This window comes from Symphalangus syndactylus, chromosome 4, assembly GCF_028878055.3.
Source record: "Symphalangus syndactylus isolate Jambi chromosome 4, NHGRI_mSymSyn1-v2.1_pri, whole genome shotgun sequence".
Lineage (NCBI taxonomy): Eukaryota > Metazoa > Chordata > Mammalia > Primates > Hylobatidae > Symphalangus > Symphalangus syndactylus.
The window spans coordinates 109,685,848-109,701,090 of NC_072426.2; positions in this window are offsets into that span (position 1 = coordinate 109,685,848).

The window sequence follows — 15,243 nt, forward strand, 5'->3', positions numbered from 1 at the left end:
GGACTACAGGCGCCTGCTACCCTGCCCGGCTAATTTTTTGCATTTTTTTTTAGTAGAGACGGATTTCACCGTGTTATCCAGGATGGTCTCGATCTCTTGACCTCGTGATCCGCCCACTTCAGCATCCCAAAATGCTGGGATTACAGGCATGAGCCACTAGGCCCGGGTAATTTTGTTCCTGTATTTTTAGCAGAGACGGGTTTTCACCGTGTTAGCCAGGATGGTCTCAATCTCCTGACCTCGTGATCCGCCCGCTTTGAGGTCTGAGATTACAGGCCTGAGCCACTGTGCCAGCCCTTAAAAAGATATTTTCTAATGTATGAATTTTAAAACTATTGTGGGGTAAATATCATGGATGAGCTTGTTGGTATACCACATACATTATTACAGATTTTTTTCTCAGAGCACAGACAGAAAATACTAATTTTTTTTCCATACTTGAAAATCATAAAATACATTTAGTATTCAATCAACCCTTTTGTGTGTGCTGATGCTGAGAATGGGGTTAACACACAATTTTTAGTGTAGATCTATAAGTTAAGATCAATTTTAGTTATTTTCTCTATATTCCATTGACTGTCAAAAGGTATTCTGTGAATGAGGGTGGGATGAAGTGGAAAGAGCATTCATTTTAATAGATTTGTTCCAAATGTTCTCTTTCTCAAGGTATAAACTTCATTTTTCATATGTATATGTGAGTGTTCCAGAATTGCAAATGGGAGTAAGTCAGGTAGCTCCTGAGACTGTTTTGATATATCCACTTCTTCTTAATGCCCCTTGCCCACCATATATCAGTGCACTGTTATTTATTTTGTTGATAAATTTTATCTCACAAGGAGCTTCATTTAAATTGCAAATGAATGGGGATGTATAAGTGCAGGGGCTTGAGTTGTTTTCAAAATCAAGCAAAAATTTGCAGCATGAACCTTTTTAGATGCAGAATAGTTACAAAAGTATTGGCTTTGATATCTAAAGGGATAAAGACATTATTTGCATATTTTCATTCCTCAAATATTTATGAATTCTTCAACATGGAGCAGCACAGAGTTTGGCATTTCAGCTGATCTTAGAACATTAGACCTAGTAGAGATTTAGAGGTCATTTGTTCAATAGCTTAATGTGTTTGAGCAATGTGATATTTTCTGCTCTTCACAAGCAGAGATTTTATCTTTTAAAAGTTTACATAAAATTGATATTGTTATTAATTCTTGCAAATGGCTAAACCCTTTAACAGTTGTTTAAAAGCAACACGTTTTACATAAAAGAATAAAGAATTCAAAAATAAATAGCTTAGGTTTAAATTTTTCACACTGTCCCTCCCTCATTATGAGAAATAACAAGAACAATTCAAACCTCTCAGTCTCAGTCTTCTCAATTGCATAATGACAATAATGGATCCTTATATAATTCAAAAAGACAGATAAAAATGTTAGCAGTAGCTCACTGGTTTCTCTACAGACCAGGTCCAAGGAGCTCTTCACTGTGTCATACCAGAAGTTTTAGTAATTCATTATTAAAATTAGAAACCTCTAAAGTAAAAGTTGTTTACAAAGATAAAGATATTTGGTTGCAGAACCTATTTTATCATCTATCTTCCATGTCTGCCTTCTACATGATACAAGGCATGTATTGTGTAAACAATCATTGTCCAAATATGACATATGGTAATTTATAAGGATGGCATTATTTTATTTTGTCCAAACAGGTTAGAAGTACAAAGAAAGCTATGTATCGTAATCTGTATAATATGAATGATATTACATCAATAATAAATTCCTTCAGTTAGAAAATAAAAATTGGAAAATTAACATTGAAGACATTGTTGATATCAAGCAACACAGAAACTGGCCTGGATGTGTGAAACTCAAAGATAATTAATACCAGTGAGAATATATTCTTCAACTGCGCTCAGTTCTACAGCATGCCAAGTGATAACCACTAACATGTAAAGGACTGTTTTCCTGAAATGGGCAGATGAGCATTTTTCACCGTCTTCAGCTACCTGTTGCTGAGGCAAAGTTATGAACAATGAACAGTATTTGGGGTCTCTTTTCATCCACCAATACCCACTGGAGAAAAGGAAGGTCTATATGGAAACATTGACCTCAGGAACTATTTCTTAAAAGCAGCCTGAATTTGACTGGATTTGTTTGCAGAGCAATTTGTGTCCCACAGCTTTCAACAATCAGCAAGCAGTTTCTGAAGATTATCAACTGGTTTTATGATCAGGTTAAAAAAAAAAAAGTCAAAGTAAGCATCCCAGGGTGACTGGGAATGTTCATACGTGCACTTGTTGAGGAGCAACACCAGAGGCTTAGCCTACAGGAGCTAGTGAGGCCTAACAGGCCTCACTAAAATAATTCAGCCAGTCACTAAAAATAAACAAGCAACTAATAGATGGTACCTTAGAGGAATAGTATTAAGAGTTTCAACAATATGTTCTCTAAAATCTCCAAAAAAAAAAAAAAAAAAAACCCCACATAAATAAAGCAAGAAAATGTGACCTGTACACCAAGAATAAAGCAGAGCAGTTTCTCCTTATCTTCGGGTGACATGCTCTGAGGGTCCCAGTGGATTTCTGAAACTATGGACAGTACAGACCAAATTGCTATCAGTCAAAACATGCTTCTGTTCATGCCCTCCACCTACAAATGTAATGCTTTTTTCATCTTGACTAAGCACTTACTATGCCTTGTTACCGTAACTTTTGAAGTTTAACATTGGACAGCAAAATTAGAATGAATTTATTTCTCCTTCTTCACTTTAATGGGTAGAAAATTTGTTCTTACCATAGATCTTAGCAACCTCAGCATATATTTTTTCTTTCCTTAAATATGGAACTTTCACCTTTTCTCTAAGGGAAACACTATACAGATTCTTTTTTGGCATTCCAATTTGCGGGAATCACTACTTTTGCCCTCTGTGACCATTATTAAGTAAAATAAGGGAAATTTGTACATGAACATTGTGATACTACAACAGTCCATCTGATAACCAAGATGCCTTCTGAGTGGACCAATGAGTGGGGAGTATATAACCATAAATAAATGGAACAAAGGAATAATTAACGTTCTCATGTTCTAGGATGAATGACATGATGGGTTGCTGTGGGATGGTGTAAGATTGTATCATGTTACTTAGAACAAAACTCAATTGAACGATTATGAGTTGTTTATTTCATAAATAAACAGTAAAATTTTCTATTTGATATTTTCAGACTACGGTTTACTATGGGTAAGTGAAACCATGGAAAGCAAAACTGCAGATCGGGGTAATTAGCACAGGCAACAGAAATAGCCTGTAACAGTGACCATGTATCAGAATTAACACACAAAGACTTTAAAGTAGCTGCTGTTCAAATAGTTTTTAAAAATCATGAATAAAGAAACAAAGGTCAGGCGCGGTGGCTCACACCTGTAATCCCAGCACTTTGAGAGGCCGAGGTGGGTGGATCATCTGAGGTCAGGAGTTCGAGACCAGCCTGGCCAACATGGCGAAACCCCATCTCTACTAAAAATGCAAAAATTAGCCAGGTATGGTGGCACGTGCCTGTAATCCCAGCTTCTAGGGGGGCTGAGGCAGGACGATTGCTTGAACCTGGGAGGCAGAGGTTGCAGTGAGCTGAGATCATACCCACTGCACTCCAGCCTGGGCGACAGCTCTGTCTCAAAAAAAAAAAAAAAAAAAGAAAAGAAATAAAACAGAGTATGAGGACAATGCCATGTAAAGTTTGAAATAACAGTAAAGAGAGAAAACTTACAAAAAAGAAACAAATAGAAATTCTGAAGTTAAAAATGATAACTGAAATGAAAAATTCACTGGAGGTGTTCAACAGTAGATTTGAACTGGCTGAAGAAAGAAGTAGTAAATTTAAAGATAGATTGATAGAGTTATGCAATCTAAGGAAGAAGGAGACAGAAGAATTTTTTTTTTAAATAAACACAGAGTCAGAGAAATATAAGACAGCAGAGAAAACACCAACATATGCATAAGGGGGTACCAGAAGAAGAGGAGAGAAAAGAGAAAATCGAAGACATAATGTCAATTTTTTAAATTTATAGAAAAACATTATATATCCAGGAAACTGAATAAATTCCAAGTAGGATTAAACACAGAGGTACACAAAGAGACACATCATTACTAAAAATGCTGAAAGCCAAAGACAAGGAGAAATATTGCCAGCAACAAAAGAAAAACTATTCCTCATTACAAAGACTTTCAATTCTGTCAACAGCTGATTTATCAGCAGAAACATGGAAGCGAGAGGACAGTAGGAAAATATATTTGAAATAATAAAAAGAAAAACAGCTAGGAATACAAATCCAGCATAGATACCTTTCAAAAATGAAGTTAAAATGAAGACTATCTCAGATAAACAAAAAAAGAGATTATTGTTAGCAGACTTAACTACAAGAAATACTAAAAGACAATTCTTCAGACTGCTAGAAATTGACTTCAAACTAATTTGAATGTATATGCAAAAACAAACTTTGCTGGTTAAAGTAATTATATAGTTATACATATTTCTTCTCCTTTATTATCTCAGCCAATTTAAAAAGCAATTATATAAAACAGTACATAAATAATGTATTGTTGAACCTGTAAAATGTATTTGTAAGTAACAGCACAAAAGATGTGGAGTGGAGCAAAGCTATATTCACCTAAGAAAATAACTTGAAATGGTTACCCAAAGCTACAAAACAAATAGAGCTAACCAGAAATGATAAAATGGAAAGTTAATATAGCAATAGCTATAAAAGTGTACTTGCTTTCCTTTGTTTTCCCATTTCTTTAAATGTCATAAACTCACATAAAATAGTAATTATAACAGTATATTGTTGAGTTTGTAACATTTAGATATGTATAACAATAATAACACAAAAAGAGAGATATGGAATAAAGGTATTTAGGAGTACCATGTCTATATTTCATTGGAATAAAATTTCAATAAACCTGAAGCTGATTCTGATAAATTTAGATGCATGTGTTTAGCCCTACAACAACCACAAAATAAATAACTAAAGAAAAATATGACTAAATCAAAATGATATCTTGGAAAATATTCACTTAGTGCAAAAGATAGTAATTGAGAATAAATAATTATATGAATAATCTTTTGACCTGAGATTTAGCAATTGATTGTTAAATATCACCAAAAATCTACAAGTAACCAAAGAAAAAAAATCAATGGGACTACATCAAAATTAGAAACTTTTGTGCTTCAAAAGATATCTCAAAACTAAGATGGGGCAGGGGGTGGAGTAAGATGGCAGAATAGCAATTTTCTTCCCAGCAGGAACACCAAAATGAACAACTCTTCACGCAAAAAAAATTACCATCTTAAGAACAAAAAATCAGGTGAGTGATCACACTACCTGCTTTTATCATCATATTAAGGAAACAAACACTGATACAACTGCCTGGAAGGGAAAAACTCAGTCCTGGCAGACTTTACCACCTGCTGATTAAAGAGCCCACGGGCCCCAAACGATCAACTGTGGTAGCCAGACAGTTCTTGCTGAGGATCTTAGGTGAGACTCAGAGCCATGCTGGCTCCACATGTAACCCAGCACATTCCCAGTTGTGGTGGTTATGGGGAGAGACCCATTTCTGCTTGAATAAAGGAGAGGGAAGAGTAAAGAGAATTTAAAATTTCAGTTTGGGTGCCAGCTTAGCTACAGTGGGGTAGAGCACCAAGCAAGATCCTGGGGTCCTTGATTCTAGGCCTTGGCTTTTGGAAGGCATTTATGGACTTTCCCTGGGCTAGAAGGAACTCCACTGCCCTCATAGGAGAGAAGCAGGGCTGGCAGCATTCACTGAAAGCTAAGTGAAGAGCCTTTGGCCCTTGAGTGGACATTGGCAGTAGCCAGACAGTATTCATCACAGGCCTGGGGCAGTGATAGCCATAGGGAGAAACTCCTTTGCTTGAGGAAAAGGGAAGAAAGAGTGGGAAGGACTTTGCCTTGTGGTCTGGGTGCCAGCTCAGCTCCAGTAAAGTAGAGCACGTGGTAGATTGCTAAGGTTCAAAACCTCAGGCTCTGGCTTCCAGATGGCATCCCTAGGCCCAAAGGGATCCAGGGACAACACATCACCCTGAAGGGAAAGACAAGCCTAGCTTGATTTGGCATCTGCTGATTGTCTAGCCCTTGTGCATTAAATGAACATATGCAGTAACCAGGCAGTGATTACTGCAAGCTTTGGGTGAGACCCATTGCTGTGCTGTCCTTGAGTCTGAACCAGCACTGTTCCAATGATAGTGGCCACAGGGGTTTGTGTGTCACCTCTCCCCTAGCTCCAGTCAGCTCAGAAGACAGATCCTTTGTTTGGGGGAAAAGTAAGGGAAGATAACAAGGGTCTCTGCCTGATAATTCAGGGAATTCTTCTGGATCTTACCCAAGACCACTAAATCAGCATCTCTACAAGTCCACAAAAGCCATAGGAATACTGGGTTTGGGGTCATTCTTAAAGCAGATATTGCTGCAGTGACCAAAATCTTAGATCACAACACCCAAGTTCCTTTAAATACCTGGAAAGTCATCCAAAGAAGGACAGGTACAAACAAGCTCAGACTGCGAAGACTACAATAAATGCCTAACTCTTCAATGCTTAGACACAGAGGAATGTCTATAAACATCAAGATCATCTAGGAAAACATGACTTCACCAAACAAACTAAATAAGGAACCAGTGACCAATATCGGAGATAGAAGGCCTTTTAGACAGAGGATCCAAACTAGGTGTTTTTAAGGAAACTCAATGAAATCCAAGACAATACAGAGAAGGAATTCAGAATCCTATCAATTTACCAAAAAGATTCAAATAATCAAAAAGAATCAAGCAGAATATCTGGAGCTCAGAAACACAATCAAGATACTGATTAATACCTCAGAGTCTCTTAATAGCAGAAGTGATCAAGCAGAAGAAAGAAACTGTGAACTTGAAGACAAGCTTCTGAAAATATAGTCAGAGGAGACATAAGAAAAAAGAATAATGAACACACCCACATGATCTAGGAAATAGCCTCAAAAGGGCAAGTCTAAGAGTTATTGGCCTTAAAGAGGAGGTAGACAGAGTGATCTGGGTAGAAAGTTTATTCAAAGACATAATAACTTAGAACTTCCCAAATCTAGCAAAAGGTATATATATTCAAGTACAAGAAGATTATAGAACACCCATCAGATTTAACCCAAATAAGACTACCTCAAGACATCTTAATCAAGCTCACGTCAAGAATAAAGAAATGATTCTGAACGCAGCAGAAGAAAAGAAACAAATAATATACAAAGCAACTACAACATGTCTGGCAGTAGACTTCTCAGTTAAAAACTTAAGTGTTAGTCCATTTTCACACTTCTATAAAGATACTACCAAAGACTGGATAATTTATAAACAGAAGAGGTCTAATGGACTCACAGTTCCACATGGCTGGGGAGGGCTCAGGAAATTTACACTCTTGGCAGAAGGTAAAGAAGAAGCAAGGCACATCTTACATGGCAGAAGGAGAGAGAGAAAGTGAGGATGTGCCACACTTAAAACCATCAGCTCTCACGAGAACTCCCTCTCTATCACGGAGCAGCATGAGGGAAATCACCTCCATGATCCAATCACTTTCTACCAGGTCACTCCCTCGACATGTGGAAGAATGAAGGACAAACACCATATAATCATTTTAACTGATGCTGAAAAAAGCATTTGATAAAATTCAACCTCCCTTTATGATAAAAACTCTCAAAAAGATGGGTATGGAAAGAACATACCTCAACACAATAAAAGTCATATATAATAGACCCACAGTTAGTTTCACACTGAATGGGAAAATACTGAAATCCTTTCTCCTAAGATCTTAAGATCTGACACAAGACAAGCATACTTTCACCACTGTCATTCAACATAATACTGGAAGTCTTAGCTAGAGCAATCAGACAAGAGGAAGAAAGAAAGAGCATCTAAATTGGAAAAGAAGAAGTCAAATTATCCCTGTTTGCAGATGATATGGTCTTATATTTGGAAAAATCTAAAATCTCCACCAAAAACAAAATGATTAGAACCGATAAACCAATTCATTAAAGTTGCTGGGAACAAAATCAACTATGAAAATCAGTAGCATTTCTATATGCCAACCACAAATTATCAGAAAAAGGAATCCAGAAAGTAATTGCATTTACAATAGCTAAAGATAAATTGAAATACCAATGAATAAATTTAACCAAAGAAGTAAAAGATCTATACAATGTAAAATATAAAACATTGATGCAGGAAATTGAAGAATACACAAAAAAGTGGAATGATAGTCTACATTTATGAATTGGAAGAATCTATATTTGTTAAATACTCATATTACCCAAAGCAATCTACAAATTCAATGCAATTCCAAACAAAATATCAATGATATTCTTTAGAGAAATAGAAAAATAATACTAAAATTGATATGGAACCACAAAAGCCTGAGAATAGACAAAACTATCCTGAGCAAAAATAACAAAACCAGAGGAATCACATTTCTTGACTTCAAATTATAACTGCAGAGCTCTAGTAAACTAAACAACATGGTACTAGCATAAAAACAAACATATAGGCCAATGAAACAGAATAGAGAATGCAGAAATAAATTCACACATCTGCAATGAACTTTTTTCTGACAAAGATGCTAAGAACATACATTGTGGAAAGTACAGTCTCTCTAATAAATGATGCTGGGAAAACTGAATACCCATATATAGAATAATGAAACTAGACCCATATCTCTCCCCAGATAAAATCAAATCAAAAATAATAAAAAAATCAAGTCAAAATTAATTAAAGTCTTAAGTCTGAGACCTCAAACTATGAAACTACTAAAAGTAAACATTGTGGAAACTTCCCAGAACATTGAACTGGGCAAAGATTTCTTAAGTAATACCTCACAAGCACAGACAACCAAAGCCAACATGAACAAATAGAATCAAATCAAATTAAAAACCTTCTGCACAGCAAAGGAAACAATCAACAAAGTGAAGAGACAACCCACAGAATGGGAGAAATTATTTGCAAACCATCCGTCTGTCAAGGGATTAATAACAAGAATAATAACTCAAATAACTCAATAAGAAAAAATCTAATAATCAGATTAAAACATGGGGAAAAGATCTGAAAAGACATTTCTCAAATGAAGACATACAAATAGCAAAAAAAGTATATGAAAAGGTGTTCAACATCACTGATTATCAAAGAAATGCAAATCAAAACTATAAGGTATCATTTCACACCAATTAGAACTAGCTTTTATTCAAAAGATAGGCAATAATAAATTTTGGAAAGGATGTGAAGAAAAGGAAACCCTTGTACACTGTTGATGGGAATGTATATTAGCATAACCCCTATGGGTAACAGTTTGGAGGTTCCTCAAAAAACTAAAAATATAATTGCCATATGATACAGGAATCCCACTGCTAGGTATATACCCAAAAGAAAAATCAACATATTGAAGAGGTACCTGAACTCCCATGTTTATTGCAGGACTATTCACCACAGCCAAGATTTGGAAGCAACCTAAGTGTGTCTACACACAGATGAATTAATAAAGAAAATGTGGTACATATATACAATGGTGTACCATTTAGCCATAAAACAGAATGAGATCCTGTCATTTGCAACTACATAGAACTTAAGGTCATTATGTAAGTGAAATAAACCAGTCACAGAAAGAAAACCAAACATATTATCACTTATTTGTGGATGCCAAAAAGATTAAAACAATTGAACTCATGAAGACACAGAGTAGAAGGATGGTTACTAAAGGCTAGGAAGGGTAATGAGCGGGAGAGAGATGGTTAATGGATACAAAAATATGGTTAGATTGAATTAATAAGATCTAATATTTGATAGTACAACAGGGTGATTACAGTCAACAAAAGTTATTGTACATTTTAAAATAACTACAGGAGTATAAATGGATTATTTGTAACATAAAGAAAGGATAAGTGCTGGAGATCATGGATACTCCATTTACCCTGATGTGATTGTTATGCATCATTTTTTCTTATCAAAATAGCTCATGTACCTCATAAATATGTACATCTGCTTTGTACCCACAAAAATTAAAAATGGAAATAAAAAAGTTAAAAGTAATTTAAAGGCAACCTACAGAATTGGAGAAAATATCTGTAAACCATTTATCTGATAGGAACTAAAATATAGATACTATGTTATATGTGTGTGTGTGTGCATGTGTGTGTGTATCTCACATACACACATACCAGACTCAATAATTTTATAAAACAATTAAAAATGGACAAGGATCTGAATAGAAATTTCTTAAATGGAGATATACAAATGGCCACCATATTAAAAGATGCTTGGAATCATTAATTATCAAGAATTTCAAATGAAAATTATAATGAGATACTGCTCCTTACCCATTTTGAAGGCTGGCTCAGAATGTCTGACATACAATAACAATTGTTAGCAAACTTGTGGACATATCAGAACACCTATGTGTTGCTGATGGGAATGTAAAATTGTGCAGCCACTTTAAAAACAGTCTGGTAGTTACAAAAGTGGTTAAATAATGAATTATTATTTACCCTACCAATTCTGTCTATATCTATATATATACCCAATAGAAATGAAAATATGTTCACATAAAAAACTCCACAGAAATGTTTATGGTAGCGTTATTCATAATATCCAAAAAATATCAGCTGATGAATGAACAAACAGATGATGAGTGGATTAAAAAATGTGGTTCATCAATACAATGGAATATTATGCAGCCATATAAAAAGAATGAAATACTAATACATACTATACCATGGATGAACTTTGAAAACATTATGCTAATTGAAAAAGCAGTCACAAAACATGTTATATAATCCCGTTTATAGGAAATGTCCAGAAGAAGCAAATCTGTAGAGACATTAATATTTTGGTGGCTTAGATCAAAGGTGGATAGTGGAATGGATGATAGCTAAAGTATTGGGTTTTGCTTGGAGGTGATCAAAATATTCTAAAATTCATTTGGTTCAACCTATCAGTGAATGGTTGAATACATGTAGTTGAACAGATCTGTGAATATACTAAAAACCATTGAATTGTATACTTTAAATGAGTCAATTTTATGTATATGAATTATATCAATAAAACTGTTAATGAATAAATTACTATCTTTATTATATATATATTTATAAATGTAGTTTAAGCTTCACAAATCATGCTATAATTGCAGAGCTGGTAAGAAGGAAATGAAGTCATAGAACTTATGTTCCAAATTCCCGTAGATAGCATATGCTAGATCCAGGATTAGAAAACAAATCTACTACTTACTTCAAAATCAGGATTTTTTTTCTGCTTGATTGTATTTATATAAAGATATAATTTCTACAGAAAGAAGGATACATCTCTTACTTTTTATAATTATGGGGTTTTATGCCTAGAGAGGCAATTTTCAAGTCAATATTGACTCCCTTTTCTAGGTTAGTACAAAAATTTTTAAGGAATCCTTGGGAAAAATATTTCAAGATATGAAGAGAACTAATAAATAAAATTTTTATTATCTTATATTCTCTATTCAATATAAGTATTACCAAAATTTTTTCAATTCTATGCTCGTGTCACTCTTGCCTGTTGCTCATGAAATAAATTATTGAAGAGATGACTTCAGGAGTCTGAGTTGTTTATATTATCTTATATTTTGAGTTAGTGGATACAGAAGTAACTTTTTTACCTTTGTTTTGAGCTTGGTTGTTTGCTTCCTGCAAACCAGGTAAATGAATCAAAGAGGGGAAGTATTCTTATCCATTTTTTCTCTTTTAATCCTTTTCACTTTTTCAGATGTGAATGGTAGTTCCATGATGAGATAACTGTACTGCGTAATTGGAAGAAGCAATAATGTTTTCTCTCCATTTTTGCCATTACTTTTTCATTCTAATGTGGAATCGACTACAGCAATTCTCACAAGAAATGTAGTCATTACTCATCCTTTATTTATATATATTTTTTTAAGTCGGAGTCTCACACTGTCGCCTGGGCTGGAGTGCAGTGGTGAGATCTCCGCTCACCGCAACCTCCGCCTCTCAGGTTTAAGCGATTCTCCTGCCTCAGCCTCCTGAGTAGCTGGAATTACAGGCGTCTGCCACCCCGCATGGCTAATTTTTTGTATTTTTAGTAGAGACGGGGTTTCACTATGTTGGCCAGGCTGTTCTCAAATGTCTGACCTTGAGATCCACACGCCTCAGCCTCCCAAAGTGCTGGGATTACAGGTGTGAACCACCATGCCCGGCCTACCCATACTATTACATCTTTCACAATTTTTGGTAAAAATGTAAAATTTATCAGAATAGTACACCTTAATGCTTATTATAAAGAAATTATCTTTTTTTTTTTTTTTTTTGAGACGGAGTCTCGCTCTGTCGCCCAGGCTGGAGTGCAGTGGCGCAATCTCGGCTCACTGCAAGCTCCGCCTCCCGGGTTCACGCCATTCTCCTGCCTCAGCCTCTCCGAGTAGCTGGGACTACAGGCGCCCGCCACCACGCCCGGCTAATTTTTTTTTTGTATTTTTTTTTAGTAGAGACGGGGTTTCACCGTGGTCTCGATCTCCTGACCTCGTTATCCGCCCGCCTCGGCCTCCCAAAGTGCTGGGATTACAAGCGTGAGCCACCGCGCCCGGCCGTTTAGACTTATCTTTAAATCAGTCAGGGGTGGTGGCTCCCGCGTATTATGCAAGCTCTTTGGGAGGCCGAGGTGGGTGGATCACTTGAGGTCAGGGGTTTGAAACCTGCCTGGCCAATATGGTGAAACTCCATCTATACTAAAAATACAAAATATTCTAAATTCATTTGGAATTTAGCCAGGTGCGGTGGTGCACGCCTGTAATCCCAGCTACTAAGGAGGCTGAGGCAGGAGAATCAGTTGAACCCTGGAGGTGGAGTTAGCTGTGAGCCGAGATCACACCACTGCACTCCAACCTGGGTGACAGAGTGAGACTGTCTCAAAAAAAAAAAGAAAGAAAGAAAAAAGAAACAAAATAAAATAGAATTATCTTTAACTCACACTAGTCAATTTTCCATTACTCTAATCCATTATTAATATTTTTAATACTAAAATTTCCATTTGATTAACTTGTGACTGGATCCTGACTGATGAAATCTTAAATTATCAGTGTCTTACAATGACAAATATTTGTTTCTTTCCTCTTCTGTGTGTGTAGTGTGGGTCAATAGTAGTTCTGCTCTACAGCTTTCCACATGAGAACTAAGGCTAAAATTGCCACTTGATCTGAACACTAATGGTCATAGTGTCAGTGATTAAAAAGTGGAAAAGCACAGAGTGATTATTTAAGCTTCTGCCTAGATTTACTTATATTAATTTTGCTCAAATTTGTCATCCTAAACAAGTCATAGATCTAAAACTAATATCAACAGATTTGTTAAGTATGATCTTCCCTGGGGTAAATAATGAATATTTAAAAACAATGATACGGTTCACCACAATAAGAAAAATATATAATATGTTAGAAAATAATAACTGCTAAGAGGGATTATAGAACAAGTTGTTTTATAGGATGTGTGTGTGTGAAGTGCAATTTATAATAAGTTCATCACAAAACTTTTCACACAAGGTAACATTTTCAGTAAAGACTTAAGGATGTAAAGAAACAGTTCTCTGGATATCTAGGGAAAGGGCCAAAATATTCAAGGCACGGAGAATAGCAACATACTTGGTGGGTTTGGAGAACAATAAGGTGACAGCTATGACAACAGCACAGTGAGAAAGACTGTAGCAAGAATTGAGGTAAGAGAAACAAAGCATAACTGGGGGAAGGTTCTATAGCACTTGACAGATCATAGCAATGACACGGTCTTTTACTAGAAATGAAAGAGCAGCCATTGAAGGGTTCTGAGGTGAGGAATGCCATGATTTGACTTTGGTTTTTTGTTTTGTTTTTTAATTCTTGGCTACTGTAATAAGACGAACATAAGTCAAAAACAAAAAGACCTATTTTGAAGGCCCTTTATAATCAATCCAGGAGAGAGACCAGGGTTTCTTGGAAGAGGCACTCTCCAATGTTGAATAACTGAATTGACTACCAAGAATCCAAGGTCGTAGTTATATTTCCAATAAGAAATAATGTCTTATTTTCCTGAAATAATTTATGAAACTTCCTAATTTCTCCACTTTTCAGTTTTTCTTGCTAGTAAATCTTGGCTCATTTATAAGTGTTATGCATGTTTATCTTTGTAATATTTTTCCCTATTGGAAAACACTACAGTAAATATTGATGGCTCACTACTCTGATATTGTGAAATCAAAATCATGCAGACAAATCAGAACAAATACATGATTTCTATACATTTCCAACAATACAAGAAACTAAATGGAACAAAATTAACCTCAGTTTTTTTTAAGTATTACATTTTCTAATAACCTATGCCCTGAGATGTGCTAATGGAATTATCTTACAGAAGAGGACATAATTTTGTTGACACAAAACATATCCCTTTGTGACCAAATGTCAAATATATGAGTGTTACCTCTTAGGGTTTTAGTGTTGGCATGTTGATAAGATTGCAGACTATGAAAGCTATACGAATGTTCATTATTATTATTATTATTATTACACATACAGCATTTAAATAATGTTTTCTTCAAAATCACCATAATTGTCCTTGCATTTGCTTTTATTTTTAACATGATGACCAGGGATCAGAAATGGCAAGAATCAAAAACTGATGGAAGAGAGGGAATGTATTTTTAGGTGGTTTAGTTTCATTAAATCAATCATGCTCTTAAAAAATTACAAAAGTGAAATTCATATTAATCTAGAATAGTAAACTTGACTTAGCATTGAAAAACAACTTGAGAACAAAGAAAATTATTGCTATGATAAGTGTTTTGAGTTCCCTTTAATACCTCAGGTATGTTGCCATTCAACATAGCATATGAATTGTTTTCTTCCAATGTTTTCAATGTTGTTTTCATCCAGAGAGTCTTGATGAATACAACAGTTCACTGTGATTTTTTATAAACCCCTATCTTTCTGTTCAGAAGACACCTGTGACCTTCCTCTAGGATTCACTGACCTCAGGAATTTGTAATCTGCTAAACTGTCTCGCCACTCACCTGAGCATAAGAGCCTAGATTTGGAAAATATAAATAAAACAAAATACCAATCTTAAAATGCCATCATCTTCAAATCAGTTCTTATATTTTTTATTAAGAATCATTAAAATATTATATTCTCTGCATATACATTATCCTAGTTTATATG